Source organism: Medicago sativa, chromosome 2, assembly GCF_051527215.1.
Source record: "Medicago sativa cultivar Bolivia chromosome 2, Bolivia_mono, whole genome shotgun sequence".
In the NCBI taxonomy this organism is placed as follows: domain Eukaryota; kingdom Viridiplantae; phylum Streptophyta; class Magnoliopsida; order Fabales; family Fabaceae; genus Medicago; species Medicago sativa.
The window spans coordinates 6,428,259-6,445,998 of record NC_140750.1 but is presented as its reverse complement, the minus strand read 5'-3'; the positions used below and the strand labels follow the sequence as shown (position 1 = coordinate 6,445,998).

At 33.8% G+C, this 17,740-nt stretch overlaps 1 long non-coding RNA gene across 2 annotated transcripts; it reads left to right on the top strand.

The window, feature by feature from the left end:
- Positions 1–611: 611 nt before the first annotated feature.
- LOC146943988 (uncharacterized) lies at positions 612–8,694 on the top strand. Of its 2 annotated transcripts, XR_015025792.1 has the most exons (5): positions 612–848; positions 1,048–1,116; positions 2,182–2,256; positions 7,241–7,309; positions 8,375–8,613. It is a non-coding gene; the product is annotated as an uncharacterized LOC146943988 (long non-coding RNA). The 2 variants fall into 2 exon arrangements; XR_015025793.1 differs by lacking the exons at positions 612–848; positions 1,048–1,116; positions 2,182–2,256 and adding an exon at positions 6,778–7,041 and having other exon boundaries at positions 8,375–8,694.
- Positions 8,695–17,740: the final 9,046 nt, after the last annotated feature.

Genomic DNA, 17,740 nt, shown 5'->3' with positions numbered 1-17,740 from the left:
TCTCGACACTCCACTGTTTGCGGAAGTTCAAAATGATAGAATAACGTGGATGATGGAACGTAACTGGAGGTATGCTGTCAAGACTGGTTATAAACTGGCTATAAAGGAGTTGCTACATACTGATCGGTTCCATGTTGAAGGATAGTGGCATAGAATCTGGAAGGTTAATTCGGCTCATAAAGCACGTAATTTGTTATGGAGGATATGTAGGGGATGTGTTCCGATGCGCCTTCGATTACAATCACGACATGTACAATGTGAGAGGATTTGTCCCTAGTGTGAAACGGCTGTTGAGGATGATTGTCATGCGTTTGTGGGTTATACGGTGGCACGAGAGAGTTGGTATTGGGCAGGGCTTGCGACTGTGCTGCAACGACGAGTTGGAATTGTGAGCAGTTTGGCAGACTTTGTTTTTGATATATGTCGTTCAGAAAGCCGAGACATTGCTGGTCGAGTGTGAAACGCACCGTTACATGTTAAAAAAAAAAAAAAATAAATAAATAATAATAATAATAAAATAATTGCACAAAAAAAAAAAAAAAAAAAAATCTATATGTTAGAGAGAAGGACCGAGAATCTTCTTCATATTTCCTTTCATATTCTACTTTTCCATATCATTTTTTTTTTTACATTTCCTTGTTCCAAACCGTCATTCTCCTTCCTGTCATTCCTCTACCCCAATCGAATCTTAAGCTTAACACCCACACTTACAACAAAACTCTACACATTCAAGAAAAGCTTATCAACATTTACAAGTACTTTCAGAATTTTTTTTGGAGTTATGGCTAGAGCTTAAGAAAGAGAAGAATACCCACTCATGGAAAGTGTTCTCTTTGGTGTTCCTTGAGGTAAAACTTTATAATTAATGAAATTTAGAGTGGATGTCTAGCTTGGGTGAGTAGTGGAACTAGTCTAGAAATTAATTTCATGAATCCCTTTCAAACCTTAAGTCTAACAAATTGGGGATTTTGTCAAATTCTATTATTGATTGGTATTGTGATGTTAAATAAGTTGTTACAAGAGCTGAAATTATTGTATCATGTTCAGATTCGGTGAGGATTGCTCTGGTGGATATTTGAAAGGCATTGCTAGGAACGGAGTTGACTCGTCATATTTGTGAGTTGATGACGATCATTATCGCTTATTTTCAATATCGTTATTATTGATATTTTTATGATATTATATGCCAAAGTATTTACAAAAAATGAGGAACACACCCTTTGAATATTTTTCTCATTTTGATACATGTTTAAAGTCAATGATATTATTGTGGTCTCTATTTGGATTTTATCCATGACTTATAAGCAAAGAATTACAAATTTGGGATTTGATTGTGTGCTTTGACGCAAGTTTGATATTTTACGAATTGTGGTTTTAAAGCTATATGTTTTGAGAAAAAAAATTATTATTATTGCGACCTAGGTGCACCTAGTATGTGATTTCAATTAGGTAGAATTACCCCATTAGATGGAGCCGCCCCTATGGAAAGGCCGCCATTAGGAGGAGAGGGCTATCAATGAGAGGTAAACTCCCTAATTGAAAATGTTTTACACACTTTGTTTTGAGTCGAGAGAAAAGAGCTATCCGTTAGATGTAGCCGCCCCTATGGAAAGGCCACCATTAGGAGGAGAGGGCTATCAACGAGATGGAGCTAGTTCTCGATTCACCCATTTTGATTATTTTTACTAAATTGAGTTGAATATACTTTAAAAACATTTTGTTTTGAGTCGAGAGAAAAGAGCTATCCGTTAGATGGAGCCGCCCCTATGGAAAGGCCACCATTAGGAGGAGAGGGCTATCAACGAGATGGAGCTAGTTCTCGATTCACCCATTTTATTTATTTTCACTAAATGGAGTTTTCTATAATTTCTTTAAAGGATTTTATTTTGATTTTCGGCAATTTATTTTTAAAGGCTTGTAATGTTATCTTCATGTCTTTACAATGTTGGACTTTTCATTGAAGTATGCCTATTTGATTGAAAATATTTACAAAGTGTTGATTTTCATGCGTATAAACGGTTGCAGATTATTAGAATTTTATACGACTACTAGATTTGTAAATTGACATTAAATTTTGAGAAAAGAAAATAATCGTGCTCGTGTGTTTCCCTTCTAGTTGGTGGTGGTTGTTGTCTCTCACTAAGTCTTTATGACTTACCCCTTTTTCTTATATTTTTTCAGATTCAAAGTCAATTGCGTAGAAAGCTTCTAGCAGGGTTAAAGATCTATCAGTGTCACTTTTGTTAGGCCCTCTTGGTTGGTTTCTCTTTCTATATTTATATTTCAGTGCCCATTGATGTATCTGCAGCTATTTGGAAGTCTAGGATGTGTTATTCTGAGTTGTACAAGTATGAGAAAAATGTTAATTGAGATACTGGATGATAAAACAGGTTTTTAAAACAGGATTCATATCTTGGAAATGTTGAATTTACAGGGGAAACTATGTCGAAATTTCAGTAAATATTTTTTTTGAAGTGAAAACCGAATTGGAATTGTTTTTATTTTATAGTTTGTCAAGATGAATCAATAGGCTTGCCGGGCTAGAATGTTCTAGTTCGTGCGCCGGTCACGATTAGTGTTTTTGGGTCGTGACAAAGTTGGTATCAGAGCTCCGGTTGTTGGTCCTAATAGCAGCAGACATAGAATGAAAATGGATTCTTGCTAGTAAATTGTGAACCGCGGCACCATTTACTTGCAAAAATCTGTTTGCATTCTATGGTAGTGTCATTTGTTGTCCGATTTTATTATTTCTTGAATTGTTTCACTTTTGTTTGTCGTCTCGTCCTATTTTTGATCAATTTTTTCTTTCATTCGGTGAGGGTGTCACCCAATTCTATGATCACCACTAGAAGGGAAGATAATTCCTTATGGGTTACTGCCCAACCTTAAGATCCTAGTCAAAGAAGTTGTGGTTTCTTATGGCGTTCATGTTGACAAACGTAGTTTGGTTGTAAGAGTAGTTATTGTGGAGATTCATAGAGGAAGGCGAATATTGCTATTGGTTTTCCAGCAATTATTTTTTTGGGTTGTTTTTGGGAATCAACACGATAATCTAAGACAAACAAATCTTGGCGGTCAACAAGGAGTTAGTTAATGTGAACAATAGACGACAAATTCATCTAGAATTGATTATGAATCCTAGACATACTCGAAACAAGACCATACGAAAGACCTTTCTAGGAGTGCCATATTTCTTTCAAAGTCTCAGTTACTTCCCTATCTCAGTGAGTGACAAGTAATTATCTTTTCTTGTGTCAAATGACAATTGAAGTACGAGGAATATGTTGGAAAATCCTTTTTAGTTTGTTATGAATAGTCCTTAATCAATATAACTTAGATCTTAAGAATGCCATTAATGTCATAAGTTTGACAGTTCAAGGACTTATAGATTTGAAATTATTGATGCATATGCAATGAGAATGCTTTTGTATTAGAAAATGCAATAACCAATGTGATAGTAGAGGTGTTGTTTGGCAATGTTGGGTTTCTGAGGTAATTTTAATAGAAAGTTGTTTTGTTTAAGTTATGATTTGAGAGTTTTGGAATTTGTTAAAATTGTTAAGTAAACAGAGGGAGCCTATATGGAGTAGATCTTGGTTCAGTTAAAATGTGTGGAGGTTCAGAGACTAAAGAAAAAGAGTTAGTTTAACTCATTAGTACGGAGTGTTGGAACAAACGGAGGATATGTCACTTTTAAAGTACAAAACTTGTTTGATAGAGCTCATAGGCACAATCATCAGCCTATCATAGAAAAGATGTGTTGCTGGAATATTTATTTTGATTTGTGGTTTGATCTAATTGTACTACGCGGATGTTTTGAACCTGACACTTCAGAGTAGGCAACAAAAGCTTAAGGGAAGTAGTAAACCAAATTTTTGCAAGAAATGAGTTGAATGATTATATATTGGTTATTCTTAGCGTGATGGTGAAGTTATACTTGATCATTAGGGACAGCAAACATAAATATCACAAGTGGATGGTTCAAGTAGACAAACTTTTGGGCGGAATGCAAAATCATAGGTTATATCATGGAACATATAGACAATTCACTTTTCCATAGAGTACTTTTGATTCTACAATGATTGACTCGAATCTAGAAATATTTTGTTTCAAAGATGAAAAGTATGACTTCAACATGGTTAAGTATGTCATATCAGAAGAGATAGTCCTCTGCAGTTACAACACAACTATTATCTAGTCATACATTGGCAGCAGTCGTGTTAGTATTGATTTATAGGATTTTGAGTTGATTGTCCTTCCAACATGCCACCATAGTCCATTATAACAAACTAGCAAGGGTTGAGATACTAAGTAATTGCTTTTCTACTTTTGAGAAAAACGTGGTTGAGTACCATATGATTTAACCTTAGGTTTAGGAGCTAACAAGTTAATGAAGAGAGGTTGTCCAGGATAATTGATCTAGATTAAGGATATAGAAGTGAGTAAGGAAGAATTAAAGAGTTACAAGCATATAGGTTTCGAAATGTTTTTCCTTAAGAATTTCCTGGATTTCCATTTGGTAGTGAGATTCAATTCTCTAAAGACTTTCCATAAAACTCAGTCCATATCTAGACCTCTTTAGCATTTGGCCTAACAAAACTCTAGGTGTTAATGGAGTAACTACAAGATTTTTCAATAAGAGTTTTATTCACCTAAATTCTTTTCCTTGGGAGGAACTGTTATTGTTTGTGAAAAGAAGGATGGATTCATGTGATTGTGTAGTGTATAGGTAATTGAAAAAGGTAATAGTTAGGAATACATATTATTTACCATGCGTTTATTAGTTGTTTGACCAACTTCAAGAAACTTAGTGTTTTCCAAGATTTATTGAAGTAGGAGTATCACTAATTGGATATTAAGAGCGAACATACATCGAAGACAACTTTTCACACATGCTACGAGCATTATAAAATTTTGGTTATACCTTTAAGACTTATTAATGCTCCAACATCTTTTATGGATTGATGAATTGAATTTTTTCAACCTTAGATTTGTGGGTGATATTGTTTATTGATGATATTCTTGTGTATTCCAAGAGTAAAGAAAGGCATGATCTAAGCTATCCTACACATGAGTGAATATGTCAACAATAATTTTGCTCTTAAGATTTTGAGACATTAGCATTATGAAAGGACTTTCTTAGATTTATAACAACCACAAATGTCTTAGTATAACTTAAATTTAAGAGAAATAAGGTGGATGAAGTCTCTTAAAGACTTTGATTGCAAAGACTTGTATCACCTTGAAAAGTCAAATGTTGTTGTAAATGTTTTGAGTAGGAAGTACATGGTTAGGCTTACTCATTTAGACAAAATGAATGGACCTATAATTAAAGGGTTACAAGAACTTGTTGGAAATGGGATTTAAATTTAGCTTGATCATTCAATGACATTATTGGTCATGTGAAAATCTATTCCACCATAGTTTACAATATCAGGTAGACTCGGTAGGTAAAAATTGATAGATAATGGGAGGAATAGTAAAGTTATAAACTTCTCATTTGATTTAGACTTAATATATGTGGTATATAATGTGTGGAATGATAAAGTTATAATTTCGATGGTGTTTTGTGGTTGAAGCCTTGATTTTGTGTTCACTAAATTAAGGAGAAAAATATTATAGGAGGATCATTATTCTTGTTATATATTGGGTTCTAATAAGATATACAAAGGCTTGCGGAGATTTTATTGATGGGAAAGGATGAATGAGAATGTAAAATAAAATAATTATCTCTAGGTATTTGGTGTGCTGATCTCTGCTACATGTGATTATAAGGCTCGATTCACTGCTACGTTTTTGAAAGTCTTTCGAATATGAATTTGATACCCGATTGAACCTCACTACAACTTTCATCCTAAGACAAATGGTCAATCTAGGAAAGTTATACAAATCATAGAGAATATGTTCTGTGTTTGTGGTTTTGTTATTGGTGAGAGTGGGCCTACGTTTGTCTATGATGAAATTTGCATAGAAATAGCTATCAATTCAGTAGCCAGGTGGCACCTTTTGAGACATTGTATAATAGGTGATGTATGACGTCAATAGGATGGGTTGAAATTGGAGAGTTTGAACCAGTGAGTATAGAGTTGATTAAAAGTTCCATTGAAAAAGTCGAATTAATCTATTTTGTTTAGTAACAACTTAGAGTAGGGAAAATCTTATTCTAACTAGAGGCGCCATCAATTAGAGTTGACGGTGGGAGAGCAGGTATTCTTACGTGTTTAAGTAATGTGGAGTATTTTATGGTTTGGCAATAAGGGACTAGCTTGTTAGACATTCATTGGAGAGTTTGAAATTTTGGAAAGTCAGACTTGTAGCTTATCATTTGATACTCCCATTGTAGAGTTCGTCTTGTCTTTCATAATTCTAAGCTTCATAAGCCCTTTATATCTTTTCTCATGTGACTAGTTATGAAGATGTGCAATTAGACAGGAAATTATGTTACATCGATTATTGGACAACTCTAATAAATAAGAATGTGAGATGTTTATGCTCAAGGATATTGTATCGGTGAGTATTTTATGGCAAGGATTGTTCAATGAAGAAACAACATAATCCGAAAAAGTGATGTGTAAAAGGTACTCACACTTATTCGAAACCAAGGCTAGTAGTGGTTAAAATTCGAGGACGAATTTTCTTAAGGGGGGAAGAATGAAACGCACCGTTACATGTTAAAAAAAAAAAATAAATAAATAAATAATAATAATAATAAAATAATTGCACAAAAAAAAAAAAAAAAAATCTATATGTTAGAGAGAAGGACCGAGAATCTTCTTCATATTTCCTTTCATATTCTACTTTTCCATATCATTTTTTTTTTTACATTTCCTTGTTCCAAACCGTCATTCTCCTTCCTGTCATTCCTCTACCCCAATCGAATCTTAAGCTTAACACCCACACTTACAACAAAACTCTACACATTCAAGAAAAGCTTATCAACATTTACAAGTACTTTCAGAATTTTTTTTGGAGTTATGGCTAGAGCTTAAGAAAGAGAAGAATACCCACTCATGGAAAGTGTTCTCTTTGGTGTTCCTTGAGGTAAAACTTTATAATTAATGAAATTTAGAGTGGATGTCTAGCTTGGGTGAGTAGTGGAACTAGTCTAGAAATTAATTTCATGAATCCCTTTCAAACCTTAAGTCTAACAAATTGGGGATTTTGTCAAATTCTATTATTGATTGGTATTGTGATGTTAAATAAGTTGTTACAAGAGCTGAAATTATTGTATCATGTTCAGATTCGGTGAGGATTGCTCTGGTGGATATTTGAAAGGCATTGCTAGGAACGGAGTTGACTCGTCATATTTGTGAGTTGATGACGATCATTATCGCTTATTTTCAATATCGTTATTATTGATATTTTTATGATATTATATGCCAAAGTATTTACAAAAAATGAGGAACACACCCTTTGAATATTTTTCTCATTTTGATACATGTTTAAAGTCAATGATATTATTGTGGTCTCTATTTGGATTTTATCCATGACTTATAAGCAAAGAATTACAAATTTGGGATTTGATTGTGTGCTTTGACGCAAGTTTGATATTTTACGAATTGTGGTTTTAAAGCTATATGTTTTGAGAAAAAAAATTATTATTATTGCGACCTAGGTGCACCTAGTATGTGATTTCAATTAGGTAGAATTACCCCATTAGATGGAGCCGCCCCTATGGAAAGGCCGCCATTAGGAGGAGAGGGCTATCAATGAGAGGTAAACTCCCTAATTGAAAATGTTTTACACACTTTGTTTTGAGTCGAGAGAAAAGAGCTATCCGTTAGATGTAGCCGCCCCTATGGAAAGGCCACCATTAGGAGGAGAGGGCTATCAACGAGATGGAGCTAGTTCTCGATTCACCCATTTTGATTATTTTTACTAAATTGAGTTGAATATACTTTAAAAACATTTTGTTTTGAGTCGAGAGAAAAGAGCTATCCGTTAGATGGAGCCGCCCCTATGGAAAGGCCACCATTAGGAGGAGAGGGCTATCAACGAGATGGAGCTAGTTCTCGATTCACCCATTTTATTTATTTTCACTAAATGGAGTTTTCTATAATTTCTTTAAAGGATTTTATTTTGATTTTCGGCAATTTATTTTTAAAGGCTTGTAATGTTATCTTCATGTCTTTACAATGTTGGACTTTTCATTGAAGTATGCCTATTTGATTGAAAATATTTACAAAGTGTTGATTTTCATGCGTATAAACGGTTGCAGATTATTAGAATTTTATACGACTACTAGATTTGTAAATTGACATTAAATTTTGAGAAAAGAAAATAATCGTGCTCGTGTGTTTCCCTTCTAGTTGGTGGTGGTTGTTGTCTCTCACTAAGTCTTTATGACTTACCCCTTTTTCTTATATTTTTTCAGATTCAAAGTCAATTGCGTAGAAAGCTTCTAGCAGGGTTAAAGATCTATCAGTGTCACTTTTGTTAGGCCCTCTTGGTTGGTTTCTCTTTCTATATTTATATTTCAGTGCCCATTGATGTATCTGCAGCTATTTGGAAGTCTAGGATGTGTTATTCTGAGTTGTACAAGTATGAGAAAAATGTTAATTGAGATACTGGATGATAAAACAGGTTTTTAAAACAGGATTCATATCTTGGAAATGTTGAATTTACAGGGGAAACTATGTCGAAATTTCAGTAAATATTTTTTTTGAAGTGAAAACCGAATTGGAATTGTTTTTATTTTATAGTTTGTCAAGATGAATCAATAGGCTTGCCGGGCTAGAATGTTCTAGTTCGTGCGCCGGTCACGATTAGTGTTTTTGGGTCGTGACAGAGTGGCTTTACTTCTTTGGCAGATTTGGGCTGCACGAAATGATGTCATTTGGAATTACGTTCATCATACTTCAACGGGCATTGGAAGGACTGCACTAGATGCATGTCAACAATGGCAAGAGGTTCATAAACACCCCTCACCATCGGTTGTACAACACAGGCAGAGTAGAGTGCAAGGTAACAGCTCAATTTGGGAGAAACCAAGCGAGACGTGGTTGAAGTGCAATGTGGATGCCGCGTTTCATGACCGTAACCATATTACATCTTTTGCATGTTGTGTTAGAGACTTCCACGGGCATTTTATTCGGGCTCAAACGAAATGGCAGCGGGCAAATATGACAATTTTGGAGGGGGAGGAAGTAGCCTTACTCGAGGCCCTTCACTTTGCTGATGCGAATATATGGGACCGGGTTGTGTTCGAGTCTGACTCCTCTACTATAGTGCAAGCTCTATCGTCTCCGGGCCATGGTGATTCGGAATTTTATGCTATTGTTTCTAGTATTATTTATCAGTTATCCTTACATTCCAACTTCGAGGTGAAGTTTGTTAGGCGACAAGCGAACATGGTTGCTCATAGTTTAGTTAGGGCGGTCTGTTCTTGGGATAATCACCGTATTTTTGATTATTATCCTTCTTGTATTGAACATTGGTTGATTAATGATAATAGTTAACTTTGTTTCGGTCAAAAAAAAATATATTGTCCACTCTAAATTTTGCTTTAATAATGTTTATATCTCCCCTCTCTCCACTAGAGTCGAGACAAGGAATTTCCAACCAGTCCATATTAATTGTCCATATAATATGTATCGATTAGGTTGGGAGGAGGGTGGGGAGGTGTGGATGTGGCGTAGAAGATTGTGGGCTTGGGAAGAGGAGATGGTAGAGGAGTGTAGGTCTTTACTCGATAATGTTCTTTTGCAGTCGAATGTTTTTGACAGGTGGCGGTGGGATCCAGACACTATTGATGGTTATACAGTGAGAGGGGCTTATCAGATTCTGACAACACCGGTTTCCAACACAATTGTACCAACAGACGAACTGGTATGGCATAAGCAGGTCCCTTTGAAGGTCTTCATTGTTGCCTAGCGCTTGTTGAAGGACAGATTACCGACCAAAACGAACTTGCAGAGGCGTGACTGCCTTCAAGCTACGGTCAACACTTGCGTTACGAGTTGCGGAACAGTTGAATCGGCATCACACATGTTCTTGCATTGCGAGGTCTTCAGTTCTCTTTGGCAGCATATCAGGTCTTGGATTGGTATATGTGGCGCAGATCCTCAAAACATTGGTGACCACTTTTATCAGTTTATTCATTATTCAGGTTATTCAAAGGCTCAACGGTCGTTCCTCCAATTGATTTGGCTGCTTTGTGTTTGGCTTTTGTGGACGGAACGTAATAACATGTTATTTAATAACATAGAAACATCTATTGATCACCTAGTAGAAAAGGCAAAATACCATTCTTTATGGTGGCTAAAGGCTCATAATACCACGTTTGTGTATGGTTCTCATAATTGGTGGTCGGACCCTTTACATTGTTTGGGTATCGACTGATTCTTGTAAATTCTTTGTATGATTGTTTGCTTCTGGGGTGGCTCCTTTGGTACGCCTTGTACTTTGGAGTGTTACACTGCCGTTGTTAATACATCCCATTTTGATTTCTTCAAAAAAAAATATTTATTTAAATTCCCTAAAAAAAAATATGTATTTAAATATTTATTTATTTTTGCAAAATTAAAGTGTATGTTTTGAATAGTAGTTGATTTTCTTTTCTTGTATTAACAAAGAATAATTGAGTTTTCCCCTAAAAAAATTGAGTTTTTAAGAAAGGATTTTTTAGTTAAAATCTCCATTTAAGCTATTATCCTACTAAATAGTTTCATCTATAACTTTTTATAAATCATCATTTGCCTCTTACAATTTAACCATCCTTCATATTTTCCTCAAATATATATATCCTTCATGTTTATTATCCTTACTATAAAATCTAAATATCTCATTTTTACATGTTCAAATCATGTAAGCCGACTTTCCACCATCTGTTTTATCGTAAGTGTTACCCAATTTTCTCTCATTCTTAATCATATCTCGTGTAATCTGGTCACACTCAACGCAATATTTTCATTCCTACACACTTATGTCATTAACGTGATGTTTTTTAATGCATATTACTTCATCTCATACAACATTGTCTCTCTTATTTTGTACGATAAAAAAAATCTTTCTACATGGACAGATCTCTTGTATAAATCTATGTCATTTTGTACTATTGACCATTTGACCAAGATATTTAATAGTGTAATATGATCACCAACTTTCACAATAAAACCTTTAAGGGAACTACATTGTTCTAAATGAGGTTCATGACAATCATAGGTTCATCATGTATCACCTGAGTTAGCACATGATAAACTCCTTTGATTTAGTACCCATCACCATAATCAATTTTCCAATCCCTTTTGTCAAAATCCTTATCCTGCACAAAATGTTATCCAACAAAGAAACACATTCTTCCATCAGTTTCTCCTCAAAAGCAAAGAGCCTCATTCGCCTCCTACACCCTGCATCTTCAGTACCCCAACCTAACCTTCACATCTCTACAACTGACATGCAATGATTCACAAATAACTCAAAAAGCCTTCTAAATCTATTACGCAAAGGACCAACCTCAAACCACGAATCTTGCCAAAAGAGTGTATTTTTCCCATTACTCAACACTCTCACCAAGTTATCATCAACTAGTTACCAATATTTGACCCCTTCTCTAACAACAAGCAAATATTTCCACCACACAGACACCTGATTATCCCTAACCTTCACATAACCTGTAACGCCCTACTTTTATTATTTATTATTTTATTGAGATTAGATGTCTTTTTATAATTTAGTCGACTTATTTTGATGAGTGATATTTTGCTAAGTTATATGTTGGTATTTACTAGTATAATATATTCGTTATTTTGTGTGGAAATATATATGTTATTTGGTGTAGAAATATATTTGTTATTTTGTGTGGAAATATATATGTTATTTGGTGTAGAAATATATTCGTTATTTTGTGTGGATATATATATGTTATTTGGTGTAGAAATATATTTGTTATTTTGTGTAGAAATATATATGTTATCTGGTGTAGAAATATATTTGTTATTTGGGGTATTATATATTTAGTGGGAGACTATATTTAGTAGAGAAATATAATTATTAGAATAAGTAGATTTGGGGGTTGAAATAGAAAGATGAGAGTTATTGGGCCTAATCAGATTTAAGAAGAGAAGTTAGTATTATAAATAGAATTCTGCTCTTTACCCAAATGGTTTCGCTCATTCCCAAAGTAAATGACCAAAATGCCCTCACGCTGAAATTACAACTTACGTAACTTAAGTCACGTTGAAACATGGCTGCAGTACTGAAAACAGGGAAGATGAAAACGTAACAGTACTGCTAATTGATTCATGTATGAATTCATGAATTTGTATTCATGAATGAAAACGTAAAAATTATAGTTGGTAATGCATGATCCCTCTGTTATTTCTCAATTCAACTTTCCTCGTTCTCATTTCATGTCTATGCCTTTCTATGTGAGATGTCTCTCCATTCATAAGTATTAATTTAGAGAGGTTATAGGATATAATACTTGATAATTGAGATGTTTCGGTGATTTTTTTTTCTTTTGAGGTTTCACAATTTCACTATTTTGAACCGCCAGGAATCAATCAATTGGTTGGTAGGTTGGATTCCAAATTCATATGAAAAGCAAAGTGTGAAGAAGCCTAGAGAAGTTATTGTTGGAATTCATGAATGAAACGTAACAATTTGATTCATGAAAAAGCGATGAAATTGAAAACCAAAGGGAACAAGAGCTATCTGAGAAATTTATGTTCTTTTTTAACGTGACTTAACTCTGCTGCGTGAGTTTAACTCACGCAAAATTTACACTAGCGTAAGTTAAGTCACGCAGCGTGACTTAAGTTGCGTTGCATTTTGTACTAGCGTGAGTTAAGTCACGCGACGCAACTTAACTAACGTTGTGATTTGCATTAACGCATGTTAACATGCGTAGGGGCATTTTGGACTTTTACTTTGGGAATGAGCATTTCCATTTGGGTAAAGAGCAGAATTCTTATAAATAGAGGAGATATTAGGTTGAAAGACTAACATATGCAAAAAAAAAAAAAAAAAACAAGGTTTAGAGAGAAGAGAACAAGAGGAGAGAAGAACCAAGAGAAGGGTTGCCAATCGATAATTCTAAGGTAAGAGCGAGACTATCATTCGGTAATTTTAAGTCTGTAATTCTGAATTTGCAATTAACATGGTATAGGATTAGTTTGTGAGAATTTGCGAATTAGAGTTCTGAGAGAGAATTGATGATTAGATGATGAGAAGTTGTTAGATTGATGTAGAAATTGTGTACAAACCTTAGATAATCCATGGGTAATCATAATCATAGAGCTTGAAGTGACTTTATGTTGTTCTTGAAGGTTTTCATGAAAAATGGGTCAAATGGTGATTTTTGTTGAAAGGGTGTTTTAGTTCAAGTTTTATATGGATTTGGGTGTTTCTTCATGTTTAAAAACATTTAAACAAACTTTGGGCTTAGGGGATTCAAAATTGGGATTTTGGGATGAGAAATGGAGTTTTCCCGAGAGCTATCTCTGACAGCATTCTCTGTTTCATGTTTTTGCATCTTTTTCACACATTTCAGTTTTGAATTGGCTTTAGGTGTAAACACGAAAGTTGTAGGTATGGATGTTAGCTTTCTAATGCCGTTGGTTTGACTTCAAAAGGATTTATAGAACTTGAGTTATGGTCAAATTACTGCGCGTAGGTCACAATGAATTTTATGGACTTTCAGCACAACTTTTCCGAATTTAAAATGAAAACTGGTATTGATCGGTACAGAATTGGTCTTAGGCGTAAACATGAAAGTTTTAGATAATTTTGTTAGCTTTCCAGTGGCTTTGTTTTGACGTGAAATTGATGTTTGGTCTTTGAGTTATGATGAAAATACTACAAGGAGGTCTTAGCGAAATTGCACATTGACAACATTCTCTGTTTCATGTTTTTGCGTTTTGTTCATATGTTTCTGTTTTGAATTGATCTTTGTTGTAAACATGAAAGTTGTTGATAATTGTGATATCTTTCCAGTAGCCTTGGTTTGACATGAAAATATGTTGTGCATTATTATTTATGTTCTTACAAAGATGCATGATGAATTGTTGATACTTGAATACGATGATATATGATGAATTGTTGATGTTTGAATACGATGTTATATGATGAATTGTTGATGTTTGAATATAATATTAATGATGATCTGTGAAGTTGTTATAAGATTATTTAATGTTGTTACTGACGATATATATAATCGTATATGCATTATGTGTTATTATGATGCTTATGTTGATGTGATGCTTAAAATGCTATTATTATCATTTGATACTGTTATGTTGTGATGCTGATATGAAATGAATTAATATGTGTTGCATATGTTGTTGTTAATCTTTATTAAGATGTAAATGTTGGTCTAAGTCAAAGAGTTGTAAGATGTTCATGAAGTTTCTAAGACGTAAGATGTTGAGTCCATGCAACTCATTTAAAGATGAGGGCTCATGCCCTGGAGCTTTTGCTCAACGACGACGAGGGCTCATGCCCTAGGAGCTTTTGCTCAACGACGATGAGGGCTTATGCTCTAGGAGTATATTTATGCTCAACGACGATGAGGGCTTATGCCCTAGAATGGTACCACATGCATTTGCATTTCATGATGATTCGAGATGGTTTAAGACGTTAAGAGTTGCATAGTCGAGTCTAGATGCATTGTCAAGTCAAGTTGTTAAGTTGTGATGTTTTAACGAATTACCTTGTGATGATGATATGTGATGTTGTTATGATTATTAATAATGATATGTGATGGTGTTATGATTATTATGTTATGATTATTAATGATGATATGTGATGATGTTATTGATGATATGTGATGATGATTAAGACTGTCATATGATGAATAATGATCATAATCAATGAAGTTAAGGTGTTAGATATACATTGCTAAGATGAATTGATGATAACAATGCATTTGAATATAATTATTCCATTTATGATTTTTAAGAAGTGTAGCATTCCGTTTAAGTTGTTAAACTTTGATTTTTATTAAGAAATTTTTATGTTGGGAAAACGGGGTGTTACATAACCTCCCTATACCCCATACCGAGCAGCCAACACCTTAAACCATAATCTCCCGACCCACATGCAACCTTCAACGCCACTTACCTAACAATAAATTAAACTTACAAACTCTATCAACCCCTAAACCACTGTTATTCTGACAATATACTCATATCCCGCTTAACCTAATCGAATTTTTTAGCTTTCTCACTCCATTTCTTAAAAAAAATTAAATAAATATTTAATAGAAGAAAGTATACTTGGGATAGCCTTGAAGAAGGAAAGAAGTTAAATCGATAATGTATCGCAAATCCGCACTCATGTTTCAAGGTCGAAATTAACTTCACGTTAAATAATACTCCTAACACTCCATTTGAGCCCATTGGAAATCATCACAAAAAAATTATACATCAACCCTTTCCACTTCATTGTATTTTTTTACGATAGGTTTAGTCCCCCAATCTCCCTTTTCACATGGTTCACAACAATCTCCCTCTTTATCATCATCTAATTAAGCGTAGGTTTTCCTACCATCATTGGACTCCTCCTTCTTCTCACAACTTTCCTCCAACCTACGCACCTTATGGATCCTACCTCTAACTTGACATCCATCTTCTTGTGCTCCTTCCCCCCATCATGAACCAAAACATACCTTGTTTAAAGCTTACACCATCTTCACGTTGTCACGAATGTTATAGAATCTTACAAAATTAAACCTTTGATCCATCACATTCCTTTTTTGATAAAGAAATACGTCCAAAAGAATGTCACTTGAATGAAAATTGTCAGTTAATTCTTCATGCATAACATCATCAGGAACGTTAGTAAAGTAGAACATAACCAAACCGAACAAATTAATCGCTCATGCATTGGATAACCTTTTACCGTCATCAATCCCCCTATTATTGGTCCTCGCCTTGTCGCCGAACCTCGAAGCATAATCATTATCTTGTGCTTGAGTTATCGATTGAAACGCTTTCTGATGTCTCGATCTCACCGAAAAACTTAAAAACAAAAACCTAACAACTAATAGTTACCATAGAGAATATAAAATCATTTAAAATCTAAAATCGTCGTGAAATCAACAAATTTTTACGGCCTATATGTTCATTAAGTAGATAGATAGATAGATAAATTGTTCTCTTTACATCATTCAAATAATAGTATATATCAAATAAAAGTTATACCATTTGAGCAATAATTTTTTTTAAACCAACGATAACTATTTCTTAAGTTGTTAACGCTGAGTAAATTTCAATGGATTCTAATTGGTATTCGAATTTGGATTCTCTTAACTAATTTGTCTTTAACTAGATTTTATCAACTACTTTAGTCATTGGTTAACTAACAATTTAATTTTATTAACAAAAAATTCAAATATGGTTAATCATAGTTTTCAAGTGTTAAACTTCGTATATATTTGAATATATGAAAATTGTAGTTATTTATATCTAAATTTAGGAAAATGCTATTTATCTAGAAAAATAGCATCAAGAATTTTTCAAGACACATGTGGCAAGTTTTAATTGCATGATTTATTTGTCCACTTCCTATTTTTCAGCCACACCTCCTTGAATTGTGGCAAATAGTGCATTGTGATTGGTTGTTTTTTATTCTTGAAGAATTCTTGATGTTTTTTTTCTAGAAATATAGCATTGCTCCTAAATTTATGGCTAATTTAGCTATTGTTGTGTGAATTATAAGCCTCACATTGAATGGAAAAGAGGGTATAGAATAATATACAAGTGAGACCGGGAGGATTTATATATATAATGACTTGAGATTTTAGATGAAGATATTATGTCCAATTACACTCGTGTGATTGCCCAAAATCCAATGTAATGATCTTACCCGCTTCCCCTTATAACCCTACAATAGTATCAAAGTCTAGTTTGACTGATTTCTTGTATTGAAATTCTTCTTAATTATCTGGTGTTCAGGCATCCATGTGAATGGATGGATTAACACTTGAGAATGAGATTTGTTGTGTGTCAAGTGTAAGTTAGAAGTCCTACATTGGATGAAAAAAATGAGTATTCATAAATATATAGGTGAGATTACACATATACCTAATGTTTTAAGCTTTTCAATTAAAAGGTTGTGTCTAATTCACTTGTGTGACGTTGAGTAATATATAAGTGAGATGATACATATATACAACAGATTAAAGTTTTAGACTTTTTTTGACAAAAGATTAAAGTTTTAGACTAAGATGCATTGTCCAATTCATTTGTGTAGTTACTCTTACCTCCATGTAATGGTCTATCCGACCGACACCATTATGACCTTATAGTTAGAATGATGATTACTGATTTTTTATATCTGATGTATCTATTAATCATGTATTGAACATAATAAATTTTTTATTTGAAGTATGTAACCAATTAAAGTGTTGTCTCAAAATTTATCAAATTCAAGTTTTTTTAAATAACACACTGCAAAATGACTAATAATAACAATCTATAAATAATTGTAGTTAATAAATATGAGACAGCAAAATTCAATTCTAAGTAACTGTTTCACCTGACAATAAGAGCCCCACCTAGACCCCTAGATGGACTTTGGATTTGAGTGTAGGAGTACTACTTCGCCAATTTGAAGTTTGAACCCACACTCGATGGTCAATGATCTCAAAATCAAAACAATACAGTCACCAATTTTTAAGGAAAAAAAACTGCATGTAATGAAATTCTTTATCATACTGAAATTGAAAGTTTTAATTAACTCCCAATTACTCCATCCTTGTCGATGTCATTACTAACATGTTGGGTTCACTTTTAAGTAT